Source organism: Heteronotia binoei, chromosome 1 (genome assembly GCF_032191835.1).
Source record: "Heteronotia binoei isolate CCM8104 ecotype False Entrance Well chromosome 1, APGP_CSIRO_Hbin_v1, whole genome shotgun sequence".
Lineage (NCBI taxonomy): Eukaryota > Metazoa > Chordata > Lepidosauria > Squamata > Gekkonidae > Heteronotia > Heteronotia binoei.
This window is the reverse complement of record NC_083223.1, coordinates 220,838,361-220,855,023: the sequence shown is the minus strand read 5'-3', so window position 1 is coordinate 220,855,023 and position 16,663 is coordinate 220,838,361. Positions and strand designations below refer to the sequence as shown.

General features: G+C 41.9%; 1 protein-coding gene across 1 annotated transcript in view; it reads left to right on the top strand.

Annotated features, from left to right (window-relative positions):
* STPG4 (sperm-tail PG-rich repeat containing 4) overlaps nt 1-16,663 on the top strand; it is a 62,727-nt gene that overhangs the window by 17,965 nt on the left and 28,099 nt on the right. The gene's annotated exons all lie outside the window — the stretch shown is intronic.

Here is a 16,663-nt window from a genome sequence, read left to right as displayed (position 1 = left end):
ATTGGGAAAATTATTTCCCAATTATTTCCCAATTTTTGCTGTTTCACATGGAGTATTCTCTGCATGTAGAGAAGCAGAAACAGGGCAATAACTCCCCCCAGTGCTGTGGAAAAATGGCTAAAAGGGGTAGGCAGGACCCTCTCCACCCACTTTGGGTAGCATTTGAAGCCCAATTGGGGTCTCCTTTATTTTAAAAAAGCTATTCTCTGCAGCTGCTGTGTGGCCATGGGAAACTCAAGTTGCGTTTGGGGAACATGGACACAGCTATTTCAGTGAGATTTGGCCCTTATACTGCAGTTCGCCTTCAGTCAAATATGCATGTATAAGTATATGATTGTCCATTGAGAGAAGAACTTTACATGCCAATAGATGTTGTATCTGTGGTTGCCACTGTTCAAAAACTAAGTCCACACTTTTAAAAATTAAGAATGATATTATTGGAAATATTCCAAAATATCTACTAGGCACTCTATTATTCCCTATGGAGAATGATTCCCATAGGGAATAATAGGGAATTGATCTGTGGGTATTGGGGGCTCTGGGGGGGGCTATTTTTGAGGTAGAGGCACCAGATTTTTAGTATTGCATCTAGTGCCTCTCCCCAAAATACCCCCCAAGTTTCAAAACGATTGGACCAGAGAGTCCAATTCTATGAGCCCCCAAAGATGGTGCCCCTGTCCTTAATTATTTCCTATGGAAGAAAGGCATTTAAAAAGGCATGCTGTCCCTTTAAATGTGTGGCCAGAACTCCCTTGGAGTTCAATTATGCTTGTCACATCCTTGTTCCTGGCTCCACCCCCAATGTCTCCTGGCTCCACCCCCAAAGTCTCCTGGCTCCACCCCCAAAGTCCCCAGATTTTTCTTTAATTGGACTTGGCAACCCTATGCCCCTGCAAGGTATTCTTCTCTTCTTTTGACACCAGACATTGCTGATTCCAACAGTGGCAGTTCTCAAATAGAGGAGCTTGAAGGGAAGATACAATGCAATGTTGCTGAACTTGAGTTCATTCACAAATTCAGAACAATGGGCTGAAGGGATTAGGATTCTTATTTCACTACTAATTTTCTACCCTTAAGTATTTTTCTGGAAGGGAAGGCAGCATGGTATAGCCTGATCACCTCAGATCTTGGAAGCTAAGCAGAGTTGGTACTTGGAAGGGAGACCACCAATGAAGACTCTGTAGAAGAAGGCAATGGCAGACTACCTCTGTTTCTCACTTGCCTTGGAAACCCCTTGCTGCAGTCACCAGCACTGTGACTTGACAGCATTTTTTACACAGACACATTTCTCCTCTGCTCTAATATGCTGATTATAACATGTATTGTACCTTTGCATCCTGAGTCCCTTCTTTGCAACTTCCCTCCCTCTTCTGACTGGGATGCAAATGGTCAGGGATCTCCATTCTGACTTGTATCTGACGAAAGGAACTTTATGCCAAAATCTAATGTGCTAGTGGATTTGAATGTAGCTGCTCTGCTGCAGACCAATACATCTACTCTCTGAAACAATATTGTCTGCTCTGATTGGCAATGGCTCTCCAGAGTCTCAGGTAGAAAGGTCTTTCACATCCTGTACTTCTTGACCCTTTTAACTGGAGATGCCAGAGATTCAGCCTTGGAACTTATGCATGCAAAGGAAATACTCTGACCACTGAACCCTTTGCCCCTTTGTTCCAACATACATTTAAAAGAATCTTTGGAAATGTTAGCAGTCAGGACCCTCCTCTCACTGAGGAACAGTTAAAAGCTAGAAAACCATAAACACCCTTCCTACAATATATCATAAATGCAATATAGTGCCTGGGCTAAAATGACACGAAATGGATGCTAGCTAGGGACAAGTTTGGACATATAGTTTAAAAACATGGGAAAAAACAGCTGACTAACTAACGACCTCCTCCCCACCTTAGAGAGATGCATAATTTAGGACAAAGTGTTTCCCAAGAACATCCTTCTTCATCTTGGATTAATCTCGTCAACACCCAACCTCATTTCTCCTCACCCATTTACCCTAATTAAACAACAATGCTATTTACCAAACCTGTTAGTTTTTCTGGCCTGGTACTTACAGGGTTCATCAAGCCTCATTTATACATATAAACCATTTTCACACACAGCTCACCTCGCAGTCACAATCCTGTTCCCTCCGCAGCGTCTGGTCGGATTTCCCACCATCTGCGGCGAAGTTACAGGAAGTGCCGCAGCTTTTGCGTAGCAAACGTAAACCACTAAAACCCAGTTTACGTTTGCTACACAAAAGCCGCAGCACTTCCTGTAACTCCGGCGCAGATGGTGGGAAATCGACAGATGCTGCGGAGGGAACAGGATTGTGACTGCGAGGTAAGCCGTGTGCGAAAACGGTCATAATATATCTCAGATAAACCCACCAAGGTTTTCCCAAATCATTCTCCATCTCTGGACAAACCCATCAAGTTATTGTTTTTGGAGGCAAACATGTCGGCTTACCTGAGGGAGCATTTTGTCCTATATCTGGAATTCCTAGATGCCACTGAGTGTTCTCAGTGCCATACTTCACACCCTCAGATCCATCCTGTGAAATGTTGGTTGGTTAGGGCTGCCAAGTTCCTGGGCCGGACAGGGTTTCCCCCACCCCAGAGGTTTCGAACCCGCTGGCCTGCATTGGGCCGGCGGGCGGGATCCTCCCCCGATGTTGCCAGTGCAATGACATCACTCACAGTGATGTCATCACACTGGCGACATTGTGCGCCGGCTGCTCTAGGTGCTTCTGGGAAAACTCTATGGTTTTCCCGGACACTAGCAATTCGGGAGGGAAAACTCTATGGTACCTATTGTACCATAGTGTTTTCACTCCCAAATTGCTAGAGCATCCAGGAAAACCATAAGTTCCTAGAGTGTTGTTGACGCGATGATGTCACTTGCAAGTAACATCATCGCGCCCCACATGCTTTGTGTGTGCTCAAACAATCCCTCATGGAGGCTGCAGGGGATTTGGCAACCCTATGGTTGGTTCACTGCTGCCTCCACAGACCTCACTCTTTCGTAACTGTACCCTTCCCCAAAATTGCTTCCTCCCATCTCCACCCTGATTTCCTCTTAACTAGTTTGTATGTTTGTGTTTTGCCCTTTTAGTCCTATTTCAGTAAAACCCTTTCCAGTTGAACATCTGACTTATTTCAAGAGTTCTCTAAGGGGGAAAGCTCCATAAACATTGGTAGAGAATCTCAGTTGCTCCATCTTGTTCTGTCTCCTTAAGCTAATTTTCCCCAGTTATATAGGAGAATGCATCTTTGGGTAACAAGTGATTCCCTAAGGTCGAAGGCTTCATCTGGAAATTGGAAGTACTGCTCTATTGACCAGGCTGTTAGTATTTATGGTAGGCCTTGTCAATTTACGGACTTCATAGTGCCTGCCAATGACAAGATCTTATGCTACATAACCTGTCCCCATCTATTCCTGAAGACGACTTTGTGTCCTGAGTATCCACAATTATAACTTACTACTATGCAAGCCCCTCCTCCCAGAACTTGAGATTCCCAGTTGACACTAGGGTTACCAGCTCTGCTTTTGGACATTCCTGGAGATCTGAGGGTAATGTATGGGTAGGAAGGGCTTTTGGAAGGGGAGGGAATGTCACTGAGGTACAATGCCATAGAGTTCACTTTCCAAAGCAACCATTTTCTCCATGTGAATTGAGTTTGGAGATCACTTATAATTTTGGAAGCTTGTCAGGCCCAGCGTGGAGGTTAGCAGCCCTAATTCAAACTCTGGAGTATCTAACCACTGTTTAGGATAATCTCAGAGTCAGTACATTGGATAGCAACAGCAAATGCTTGTAAAAGCTATGCAAGAGGTATATAGCAGGAAATTGTTAAAGCCATTCTTGAGCAAGAGAATCCATATCATGAGAAGTTTCAGCCTTCATAAATTGCTTGAAAGTGCTAGTTGTATGATATATGGATAGGGTTATGACTCTCCTACTTGATGGATATGTTGATTGTGAGTGTCCAGATATAGACAGAAACAGCAAGCTGACTGACATTATTGATGGGTCTGCACCCCCAGTTAATAATATCCAGAATTCAGGAGCAGAGGCTATGAGGAAGTATTGAGGTCTTGTCATCAATATTAAGCAAGTGCATCAGCTGGAGAGCACATGAGTCATCCCTATCATAATCTTGATGAATGGCTTGATCCTGAAAACTCTGAAAAGAGAGCTTAGACCATACAAATTTTCCCCAAAGACAAATCACTCATGTCCCTAAAGCTGTCATTTTAGCACAGTATTTTCTGGAAGACCCTGACCATTACCTGATGCTGTAGCAAACTATGAGCTTTGCACACTTACATAGGTGTGCATACACAGTTTTGCACCGAGACATGTATTCTGTGATATGAATGTAGCATTTCAATTAGTGATATTTGCCAGTATTTGCTTGGGTTCATACTGCTTTCCCATCACAGATTCTAGTTTTCAGAGAAGTCAGAAAGGTTTTCTTTTGTTTGGGAAGTATATGAAGGCTGGGGCAAAGCAAGTTGCAGAACATGAAGCAGAAGAAGAGGAAAGGCCCAAAGAACAGGCAAAAGTGATTGGTTTATTGTTATTCTAGTATCAGTTTACAACATTAGTAAATAAGAGAGTTCCCTGCCCTGAGGACCTTACACTGTGAGCTTTGCCGGTGGGAATGGGGGAAGCAAGATCAATAAGAGATTAACGTGACCAAAATGCAGTTATATTTATGGAGGTCAACTCCAATGTCAACTTTTCCCAGCTGCTGTATATTGTACCAGATGTCTGATGTGCTGCATCAGAGCACTGAAGACTTGCAAGCCATATGCTTAGTGATGAAAGGGAGAAATCCTCGATCTGATTTATGTGCATTCACATGACATGATTTAGCATGGGATAGGGGGGCTATCCTTGCACTGAACAGTAGTTCAAAGCTCCTACTTCAAAAAGCACCTTTTCAGTGCATTATTTGGGGGGGGGGCAGGTTTGGTGGTGGTTGCCCTCCTGATGCCAGAAGGTTGTATCCAACCCCGCAGTTTACCTAAGGGAGGTGAGTTCCATCAATGTTCTTAAACAGTGCCTGGAGACAGTTTTGGGATGTATGTGAGCTAATAAACTGAAGCTTAACCTTGACAAGATGGAAGTGCTATTGGTGAGTGGAAGGTCTGACCCACGATTCAAGGTGTTCTTTATTCTGGAGGTGGCCGCACTTCTCTTGAGAGAGCAGGTGGCAGTTGTAGCTAGAAGTGCTTTTATCAGCTTTGACTGGTTAGCCAGCTATGGTCTTTCCTGGAAAGAAAAGATCTGGCCATTGTGGGCCATGCCCGGTAACATCTAGGTTGGATTACCACAATGTGTTCCATGTGGAACTATCCTTGAAAAGTGCTTAGAAACTTCAACTGATACAGAATGCCAGGGATGTTGAACAGAGTGGGTTGCAGGGACCTAGGCTTGCCAGCAGTGGGTTGGCAATCCTAGATCTCTTCTGGGCTGGCAACTGCTGGGAGCCTTGTGGAGACAAGGACATACAAAGAGCCACAAGGTCAGTGCTGGAGTTGGTATTATTTAATTCATCAGTGAAGACATTTATTTAATTCATTTATTTAATTCATCTGAAGACATTTATTTAATTCATCTGAAGAAGACAGAAGTTCTCCACCAGCCTGCACCCCAGGAAGATTATCACCCTCCCTGCATCACTGTGGGTGAATCAGTTCTGAAGACAGTCCAGCAGTTCAGCTACCTGGGGTGCATCATCTCCTCAGATGCCAAGATCGACAAGGAGATTGACAACAGGCTGGCAAAGGCAAATCGTGCATTTGGCCGACTGCACAAAAGAGTGTGGAGCAACAAGCATCTGAAAAAAGGCACAAAGATCAATGTTTACAAAGCGGTTGTCATGACAACCCTCATCTACGGCTCCGAATCGTGGGTTTTATACCGTCATCACCTGCGACTCCTTGAGCGCTTTCATCAGCGCTGCCTTCGCACCATCCTCAACATCCACTGGAGTGACTTTGTGACCAACACTGAAGTCCTCAAGAGGGCGGAGGTTACAAGCATCGAAGCACTGCTGTTGAATACGCAGCTGCGCTGGGCAGGGCATATTTCTAGGATGGAAAACCACCGCCTTCCCAAGATTGCTCTGTATGGCGAACTCTCCACCGGCCATCGAAATAGAGGGGCACCAAAGAAGAGGTACAAGGACTCCTTGAATAAATCCCTTGGCACCTGTCGCATCAACCATCACCAGTGGTCTGACCTAGCCTCAGATGGCAAAGCATGGAGGCACACCATCCACCAAGCTGTCTCTTCCTTTGAGAACGCACGCATAGCTGGTCTTGAGGACAAAAGGAGATTGAGGAAGAATCGCACTGCTACAGCACCAACCCCAAATCAGACTTTTCCCTGCAGCCACTGTGGCCGGATCTGCCTGTCCCGCATTGGTCTTGTCAGCCACCAGCGAGCCTGCAGCAGACGTGGACTACTGCACCCTTCTTAAATCTTCGTTCGCGAAGTCAAGCCGAGAGAGAGAGCGAGAAAGAGAGAGAGTGATTTGGAATTGGGCTGAGTAGTGCAGTGGCCAACTTTGCAGATGATATCAAATTATTCAGGATGGTGAAAATTAAGACTGACTGTGAAGGGCTCCAGGAAGATCTCCACAAATTGGGTGAGTGGGTAACAATGTGGCAAATGAAGTTCTGTATTGGTAAATGTAAGACAATGTGTATTGGAACAAAAAAATCCCAGCTTCAAATATATGGTAATGGGGTCTGAACTTGCTGAGACTGAGAGGAAAAAAGGGCTTGGAATTGTTGTGGTTAGCTCAATGCAAGTGTCAACCCAGTGAGCTGCAGTAATGAAAAAGGCAAACTCTATGTTAGGAATTATTAGGAAGGGGATTGAACAAAAAATGGCCAATATTATAAGACTTCTGTATAGATCTATGGTGTGGCCTCATTTGGAATACTGTGTACAGTTCCGGTCACTTTATTTCCAAAACGTCATTGCAGAACTGGGAAAAGTACAGAGGAGGGCAATGACGATGATTAGTGGGGTTGGAGCACTTTCTCTATGAGGAAAGGCTGAAGAGTCTGGGACTTTTCAGTTTAGAAAAGAGAAAATTAAAGGGAGACATGGGTTTATAAAATTATTCATGGAGTAGAAAGAGTTGACAAAGATAAATTTTTCTCATTTTCCCAAAATTTTGGGCAGTAGATGCATGACCGGCAAAGGGAAATATTTATTTACACAGAGAGCAATTAAAATGTGGAATTTATTGCCAGAGGATGTAGGGATGGCCACAAGAATAGACAACTTTGAAAGATAGATTCATGGAAGATAGGTCTATTGGTAGTTGCTAGCCATGATGACTGAGGGGAATCACATTCAGAGATAGTCGACCTCTGAGTTCCAGAGCCAGGAGGCAACATTAGGGAAGGTCTCAGCTTCTATGCCCTTTTGTTGGCCCTTCAGAGGAACTGGTTGGCCATTATGTGAGACAGGTTGCTAACCAGATGGACTATTGGTCCGATCCAACAGTGATCTTCTTGTGTTATCTTCTTATTTCAGCTGTTAGCTGCCTAGATAGACCTCATTGAGCAAAAAAGGCAACATTCATATCTTGTAAATAAATAAATAAAACTTACTTATAGTTGGAGATGAAAGAGAACACTTAACTACTAAAGGGAACTTGCCATTCTTGTCAACAAGCCGAAAAAGAACACTTATTTAAGCTGACTCCACACAGTGGCAAGTTGCTAGATCAACGGAAGTGGATTTAACTATGCAGAAATCCATCAAGATGACAGCAGGGAAAACACATCTGCAGAACTGCAGTGTACGGAATGGCCGCAAACTTGTCCTTGTTATGTAGCTTCCTCATTAGCAGATGTCTGCCTGTTACTGCCTAGTGTGAAGTAACTATCGCATCATCACCCACTCCTATTTTTTCCTGTAGAAGTAGTTCACCCAAGTAGAACATCCTGTACTACAAAAGACAGAGGGGGAAAGTGTTATGGTTTCTGAGCATCTAGCACATGTTGGTGAACAGAGGTGACAGCTTTCTGGTGGTGATTCATGCATGCATTACACAGGCAGAACAGAAAAAGCATTTTGCTCAAATTAGCCACCAAATCTGCATGCTGTAAAAAGAACACAGTTGGCCTGTTGGTGAGGAATCCAGGCAGGTTGTTGGAAACACGGAAATAAGCCACAAGGGGAAGAAATGCCTGATTTTATTGTGCTTCTCTTCCACAATAAATGAAAGTTGTACAGATCCAGAAGTTACTATGATTTACTGAAGTAAAAAATCTACAGTATTTTAATTAGTGGTTGCAATATTAATTTTCATTGGTGCCAGATTTGGATTTGCTTAGCATGATATATTTTATTTATTTATTCACTTATTTATTTATTGGCTCCCTTCCTGCTGAGACTTAAGGTGGATTACAAAATATAAAAAATGATGCAATCAGACACCATGAGACATCTAATGAATTATGCAATAGGACGAGGACTAGAGAATTAGAGAACAAAAACCTGTCTCAGGCATGAACTTCCATAGCAAGGGTCTTCAACATGGTGCCCAAAGGTGTTATTGTGCCCACCAACACCTTTTTTTGATGCCCACCAAGTATTTTTAGAAAGTGGGTGGAGCCAGGTGAAGCTTTTGTCCAGCCGGGCTTCTGATTGGCCATTGGAGAGCTGATTGAATGTGTAGATTTTTAAAAAGTTGCTTCAGCAACAGTAGCCTTCACAGCACAAGGATCTTCACTGCATTACTGTGTGTGTAAGAAAATACTTGTATAGAATATGTTCATTTTTAAAGACATCTTGTTAAATAGAGCTTCTGACAAATGTTGAAAAATTGCTATTAAAATTATGCATAATAACATGACATTTTGTGTTTGGCTCTGCCTTTTGAGGGAGACATTTAATGGTTGCATCCACCAACTTGTGTCAGAATTTCAAAGGTGCCCATATGCTCAAAGAAGAAGGGGACCCATGCCATTAACAAGGCAGAAAGTGGACTACAAATCTAGAAAGCAATGCAGTAAAAGCAAGATGATCCATACTACAATGACCATTGCAATAGGCTGTACAGTCCTGATTCAGGTTCTGTTTCAGGCCACATCAATATGACACATTTTCATACTTCAGGCTTACATGTTTTACAGCCTGATCCTATATATATTTGCTTGGACATAAGTCCCAGTGAGTCAAATGGTACTTGCACTAAATACCATTGATAGCTTTGCTCAGAAAGCTGAAGTTTGAAAGAGCAGTAGCTGCTTCTGGTGTGTAATCTCATCCCCATTTTGATCTCTAGATAACAGGTTATGGCAGGTTTTGCATTGTTTCAAAAACCTGCAAAACCTGGTTGACCAGAAGCAGTGGTGGTGACCCCAAAGCAATGTGTGTGTACCTCGTGGTGGGCTGCCTCTCTCAAACAACTTTGAATCTTATCAAAAACTATTGTCTATTTCTAGGCTTACTTTCCAGTAAGCATGCTTTAAGTTCCAGCCTTAGTGCTAATGTAGTATAGATGGTCCCTGGTGGCTGTTGGCTGTGATTTAATGGTTTTGGACTAGAGGTTTGTATGATTTCCCTTGCTGTATTAGTTCTGCTTTTTTCCAGATGTTTAAAAATGCCAGTGAGCAAAAATTATTTCTATTTCTCTTTTGCCCTTTTGACTTTAAGACATTTATGGTTACATAGTATTTTTTTTTTAAAAAAAAACAAAGAACAAAAAACCCTCAGGCATCTGATCTTTTTGCTTGGGATGAAATTGCCTCTAGCCCTTTTGACTTCCTTGCTAACTTTCAGATGTCAGCTATGTCAAATCTGCAATCAAACAGAAAGGGGGATTTGGACTTAAAGAGCACCCTTCCCCTTCTTACTGATTCAGGTTGGCCCTTCTGAAGAGTTAAAGTGGAGGTCAGAGAGAGACAAAAATCCCTGTGGCGTGTATTTTAAAAGTATAGCAAAGGATTGTGTGTAGTGCCAATTCTCCAAGGATGTTCTTTGGCTTTTAAATAGATCTTAACCTTTTATTTGAAAATCCTGGAGGATCTCATTAATGTCCTTGTGCCAGGTGGCCTTCTCTGACAGAAGAGATGTTCCATGTAAACAACAGCTCCTTAAATGAGTTATTGATGCAGATGCTGTCCAGTATTTTGCAACAAATGAGCTGTAACTGACATCTAAAAGTTTTCTTGTCCCCAAGCAGCGGCTGCTAAAGCTTCCATGCTTTGCCGCTGAAGCTTGAGACTGATTGGCTGTCGTTGCTTTGAAGCTACTTTGGCACTTCTTGTTTCTTTTGTCCCCAACAAAATGCCTGTCGTGTGTGTGTGTGTGTGTGTGTGTGTGTGTGTGTGAGAGAGAGAGAGAGAGAGAGGGGGGTGGTGGTAGGGAGAGCTGCATAATGCAGGGATACTGTGGAAAAATATGAGAGAAATTCACTCCTGCAAAATGTTGACCCAGTGTGTAGCTGCTATAAAAAAGGCAAATTCCACACTGGCTGTAATTAAAACAGGAATAGAGAATAAAGTTATCACTATGATACTGCCCTTATACAGATCTACATTGGAATATTGTTTATGGATGCTGGTCTTGAAAAAGGATATTGCAGAGCCTGAAATGGTGCAGAAAAGAGAAACCAAAATGATCAGGGGGTTAGAGCAGCTGCTGCATGAGGATCAATTAAAATGCTTAGGGCTGTTTAGCCTCGAAAAAAGGGGAGACATGGTAAAGATCTATAACATTATGCATTGTGAGGAAAGAGTTGACAGGGAGGAGCTTTTCTCTTCCTTCCATTATATTAGAACCTGGGGTCATCCATTGAAGGTTGCAGATTGAGGACAAACATTAGGAACTACTACTTCTAGGGTTCTAGGGTTGCCAGGTCCCCTTATTCTACTTCTAGGGTTGTCAGGTCTCCTTATTGTTCTGGTGGGGGGATTTGGGAGTATCCCGGATGTCCCTGATGCAGTGATGTAACCCAGAAGTGATGTCATTGTGTGGTGGCCCACTAGGAGTTCAAAAAACCCATTACTGAGGCCTGCAGAATTGGGGAGGGGGTTGTCATGTACTTGGCAGGTCACAGTATGTGGCTTGTATGTTTCGTTCAGTTTGATAGGTCACAAATTGTACACAGCTGACAAAAAACTATTGCTGTATACATTTCTGGAGCTGGCTAATAATTTAGCAAGCCAAGAAGACTTCTGAGAAAGAAACATTATTCAGTTGTAGAACAATGCCTTGCTTGTTGAAGGACTTGGATTTGATCTTTGGGATCTCTGGATCAAAACAGGGTTGGGAAAGCCTCTGCATGAGACCTATGGGAGCCACTGTTGGTTAGTGTACAAAATCCTGAATTCACTGGACCAACAGTATGAGACAGCCTTATGTGTTCAACCATTTTTTGCATATATGCTTTTGTTTGTTTCATATGCTTGTTTCCTGTTTCTCTGTTCTTATATTTTTATAGGCCAACATGGGCCTCCCTAGTCATGTGGTTTTTTGTTTTTTTTACTGGATATCTCTTGTGACATTTTAGCTGAAATGAAGCTTATGTGGGTCGTGAAAAGACCCTTAATCTTCTACAGGCTGTCACTGAGCATTTTCTTAACAACCCCTATTCCTTTCAGCAAGTTGCTTTTCTAATGTCACTGTGTTACGGCTGAGTGAAATTCCCAGAGATCAGTGCAAGCCTCCAACCTCTTAAACCTTTTCTGTAAACAAAACAAAATTGATTTGCCACATAGAAAAAACACATACACACAAACCCGTGAGATGTCACAATTTCAAATGTGTTAAAAAGCATCATTTTTGTGCTCAAACGAACATGACAGATGCTAACACATGAAAGGGGAGGCGAACAGACATTAAGCTACCTACTGGATATAAATACATGGGGTTTTTTTTGTCTTTATAACAATAACATAATAGCATTGCTTGATGAGTTGGTGCCACATGTGTCTGAGAGTGATTGGAAACAAATGGACTGGTGTAAATGATTTTGCTTCAAAGCAGTGGCTCATGTTCTTTGTCAGTTGCTCATATATAAAAAGATGTGTTTGTTTCTCTTTGAAAGATAAGGCTGATATATCCTGTAATTACTTCAGGGGCATGGAAATCTGTCAGAAACAATCCAAGTCATTCGTATCTTCTGTGACTAAAGGATATATTATTTCTGCCTTTGTGGAGTACAGTGAAAGAAGTAGAACTGTTTGTCTATACCAATAGGTTTCAAACCAGGTCTTAGAAAACCCTTGTGGTTCCACAGTTGCCTTTCAGGACTTCCTGAACAGGAAGGTCAGTAATGGCGGATAAACATCCTTTCAAGACAGCTGCAGGGAAGAGCTGGGTGTAGTCTTCAATGTTTTTAGACCCATGACCTACCTTTCACCCCTACCCATTACAGGGAATTTGCTTTTAATCTTTGCCATGCTCATCTGTCACCTCTTCCTAGGGTGACACATATGAAGTAGTTATATAACAAGCTTTCCCTAGAATCCTCCACAATATTCAGGGTTCCATTCTCTGCCATATGTGGGTTCCTCAGCAGTCAAATTAATGTGAAAAAGTGGGCAAAATGTTTATAAATCTCCAATTGACACTGACTAGCATTTTAATATGGCTTTTTCCAAGGAACTTTGAATGGGCAGGCAATTTGCTAAGGGAAAGCCATTAATCTCCACAGACCATGGGGACCCACATATGAAGTCAAAAGTAAACAGCTATGTATAACTAAATACAAAATATAATTCATATTTACTGATCGTATTTTGCAGTGCAAAGCGGTCCAGTCACTTGAGGTCAGTGTCTGGCCATAAGCAATTAAAGGTTAAAACTGAACTGCAGGGAAAGAAAAGGCAATTGTGGAAAATAGAGGTAAAGCTTGTAGGCTGCAGTGCAGGAGGTATTATGGAGCTCGGGGCTTAATCTTCCTTCCTACTCATAGTTCCAATTTATAGCCAAGGTCAGGAAGCTGGCCGACTCACTTGTGTGGAATCTGCTGCAAGCTGCAAATGTTTATAAGACACTCAAGGCTGCTGCTTATCCCAATGTGTAGCCTCAGCCAAGGAAATGCTCCAATTCACCTGCAGAGCTTTCTGGTAAAAAGTACACTATGGCTGATTACAGACCTGCACTTTGGGTTGACTCAGAGATGCCTCTGAAGTCGACCAAAAAACACCTTCCAGACGGCAACATCTGGTGGCCATCCCGATCACATACTAACCCTGTCTTTGAAGCCGCTCCACCCACCTCAAAAAAGCATCACAGCAAAAGTGGTGCCTTTTCACTAGGGCGTCTCTGAGGTGGCTCCTGGCTGTCTGGAAGGTTGGGGAGTGCCTGAAGAGCACCCGGGGAGCCACAAACAGGATGTGTGAGCATTCCAGATGCTCCCCGGGCGCCCACAGCCCATGGCCCACCCCTTTTTCGAGCGCCATCCGGAAGCTCGGGGGCGCTTTAGAAAATAAGAGAAGCTGGCTATGCTTGTAGCCGCCACCATCTCCCGTGGCAGTGAATTCCACATGTTAATCACCTTTTGGGTGAAGAAGTACCTCCTTTTATCCATTCTAACCCGACTGTTCAGCAATTTCATTGAATGCCCACAGGTTCTTGTATTGTGAGAAAAGGAGAAAAGTACTTCTTTCTCTACCTTCTCCATCCCATGCATAATCTTGTAAACCTCTATCATGTCACCCCCGCAGTCGACGTTTCTCCAAGTTAAAGAGCCCCAAGTGTTTCAACCTTTCTTCATAGGGAAAGTGTTCCAAACCTGGGGACTTCCAGGGGAGGAAAATGTCAAGCTGAGCTGCTTCTCGTAACGGGAGCAGGCTGGAACTTCTGTTCGGGGTAGTGGAAGGCAAATTAATGCCTACTGCCTACTTTTCTCAGTCAGAGATTAGTCCAAGATATGCACAGGAAACTTTGAGGAGATTTACCTTGGCTAAAAGGGAGTCCTGGGGGGGGGGGGGTCCTTTGAGGGGTCTCCGGGAAGAGTTGCATTTTCACCACCTGCAGAAGTTTTCAGAGTCATTTATTTGACATAAGCTCAACAGAAATCTAACCTTCTTGGACATTGTTAAACATCTAAAGCTACGCAAGACCGGTGGGAACTTGGATAATTGGAAGAGAAGGTACAGATTACTATCTTTCACTCCGGGACTATTTACAATTTAATGGAGTAAATTTAAAAGGTGGGAAATAAAAATCTAGAAAGCTGGGGAAAAGAAGGGGAAAAGGTGAAATTTGGACTTTGTAAATATAAAGGACAGTGCTAAAAAGTGGAAAGGAATTTATTGTTTGGTATACTTACGGTTTTGAAAAAAGCACCATCGTCACAGACCTGCAGCATATTCAAGCAAAACAGGAAGTATGTCAAGTATCGTGAGATCTTCTTATTAGTGTGAATGAGACTTCGTGGCAAGTAAACCAGGAAGTAGTGGATGGAAAACCTACTCTAGGAATATAACATCATTGAGAAATAGCGGTGGCCATTGCTTGGAGGTCAAAATTAAAATAAGGTTTTTAAAGTGTTCGGGACATTAAAAATTGTTGGAATTAACTCAGAAGAGGACAAGAAGATAAGTATTATTGGACATATTATGGGTGTGGACTTTAGAAGTTTTTAAAAGGGGAAAAAATTGTATGGAGCAGCAAGAAGTCGCAACCGCCATTTTGAAACATTTAAAGACTTTAAAAATAAATATCTTGATGTTGGGAGCTTGGAGGATGGCGAAATAAGGCTTATTATAAAAGGCAAGTTCTATTCTTTTGAATCTGATAGTTGAATTTGAATTTGGTGAGGTCTAAATTTTCGCTGTTTTTTAAATGTCAGAACACAACCCCGTACAAGGGCTACTTAATTAGAAAAAATGCAAGACCAATTAGAAGCAATGGAGGCCAGAATGATGAGAGGTATGAGAGAAATGATAACTGAATCGAAAAAAGAAATTATTGAAGAGATTAAAAAAGATATGGAGGATCTCAGAAAGGAAACTGAGGAAACATCTAAGAAAGTGCAGGAGGTAGAAGGCAGAATGAAAGTATATGATTTCACCTTGTTGAAAATGCAAGAAAAAGTGACAATCCATGACTGCAAACTGATGGAGACTCAGATACGTCTGAGAGTACCAGAAAAGGAAGATGGTGATCTAAAAGAATATACAGTAAAAATAATTGCAGAATTTTTAGAGGAAGATCCTGTAGAGACTAAGAACATGTATGACTATATGTATAGAGTGAACTCACTTTATGCCAAGAAAAACAACTTACCAAGAAATGTTGTTATAAGATTTATGACAAAGGAAATGGTGGGAAGGATCATGAATAAAAACTTTGAAAAGACATTGATAGTGGGAGGCAGTAGAGTAAGAATTATGTAGGAGTTGCCAAGGCAAGTGATAAATGATAGAAGAACATATAAAAAATTGACAGAAAAATTAAGAGATAATGGAATAAGATTTAGATGGATAATACCTGAAGGTCTGAACTTCGAACTTCAAGGGGAAAGAATCACAATTACAAATGCACAGGAAATGCGTAGATTTTATGAAGAAAATAAAGAATTTGCATCATGATGAATTACAAATTATTGTCTTAAAATGTAAATGAACTAAATTCACCACAAAAAAGAAGGGCAACATTTCATTGGATTAAGAAACAAAATTGTAATATAATTTGTTTACAAGAATTGCATATTAAACAAAAGGATTACAGATTTTTATGGAATAAACAATTGGGACTAGAATTTTTTTCATTGGCTGAACAGAAGAAAAGGGGAGTGATTTTTTATATTAAACAAGAATTGGAGCCAAAATTAGTGTTGAAAGATAAAGATGGGAGATTTGTAGCAGTAGAAACAATATTAAATAGAAAGAAAACGTTGCTATTGGGACTGTATGCGCCTAATGGTGCAAAGGATGCTTTTTAAAAAGACATTATACAACAGCTTGATGAACTGACCTATGATCAAGTTTTGATAATGGGAGATTTTAATGGAACAGTTAAGAACTCATTAGACAGGTCTGGAGGGAAAAAAAACAACAGTAAAGAAGGAAAACTGCCAAAGTCTTTTTTTGAATTGGTTAAACAAGAAAATCTAGAAGATATATGGAGGAAATTTAACCCTGAAGTTCGGGACTCTACTTTTTTTTTTTCAGCAAGACATAAAACTTTCCCCCCCCTTCTTCACCATTTATTCTGTCCTCCAAATGCCGCTTCGTCTACTCCCCTTTTCCGGTGGTCACAGCTAATTCGCCATTAAGGCGTCTGGTCTATCCAGGCTTGAAGCAATATGTTGAACGGGCTCTATGCTCAGAAAAACCGGCACAGAGCACCCAGCACTCCTCCGCATGAGTGCCCCTCCAACAGAGGCACCCCCGAGTTCCTACCAACTGAAGAACCCCCCAAAAAAGACCAGCACAGATGCTGCAGAGCCGGAGCTCCTACAAACACGTCTGTTAGCACCGTGCCGTTACCGGAAAGTTGCAGAAGTTGATGAATACGATAAGAATGAAAGGGAAAATACCAAACACATGGAAGGAAGCTGTTATTTCATTGATACCTAAGGAAGATAGAAATGCCGTGAATGTAAAAAATTATAGACCAATTTCGCTATTAAATAATGACTATAAAATTTATACGAGAATCCTGGCAGGA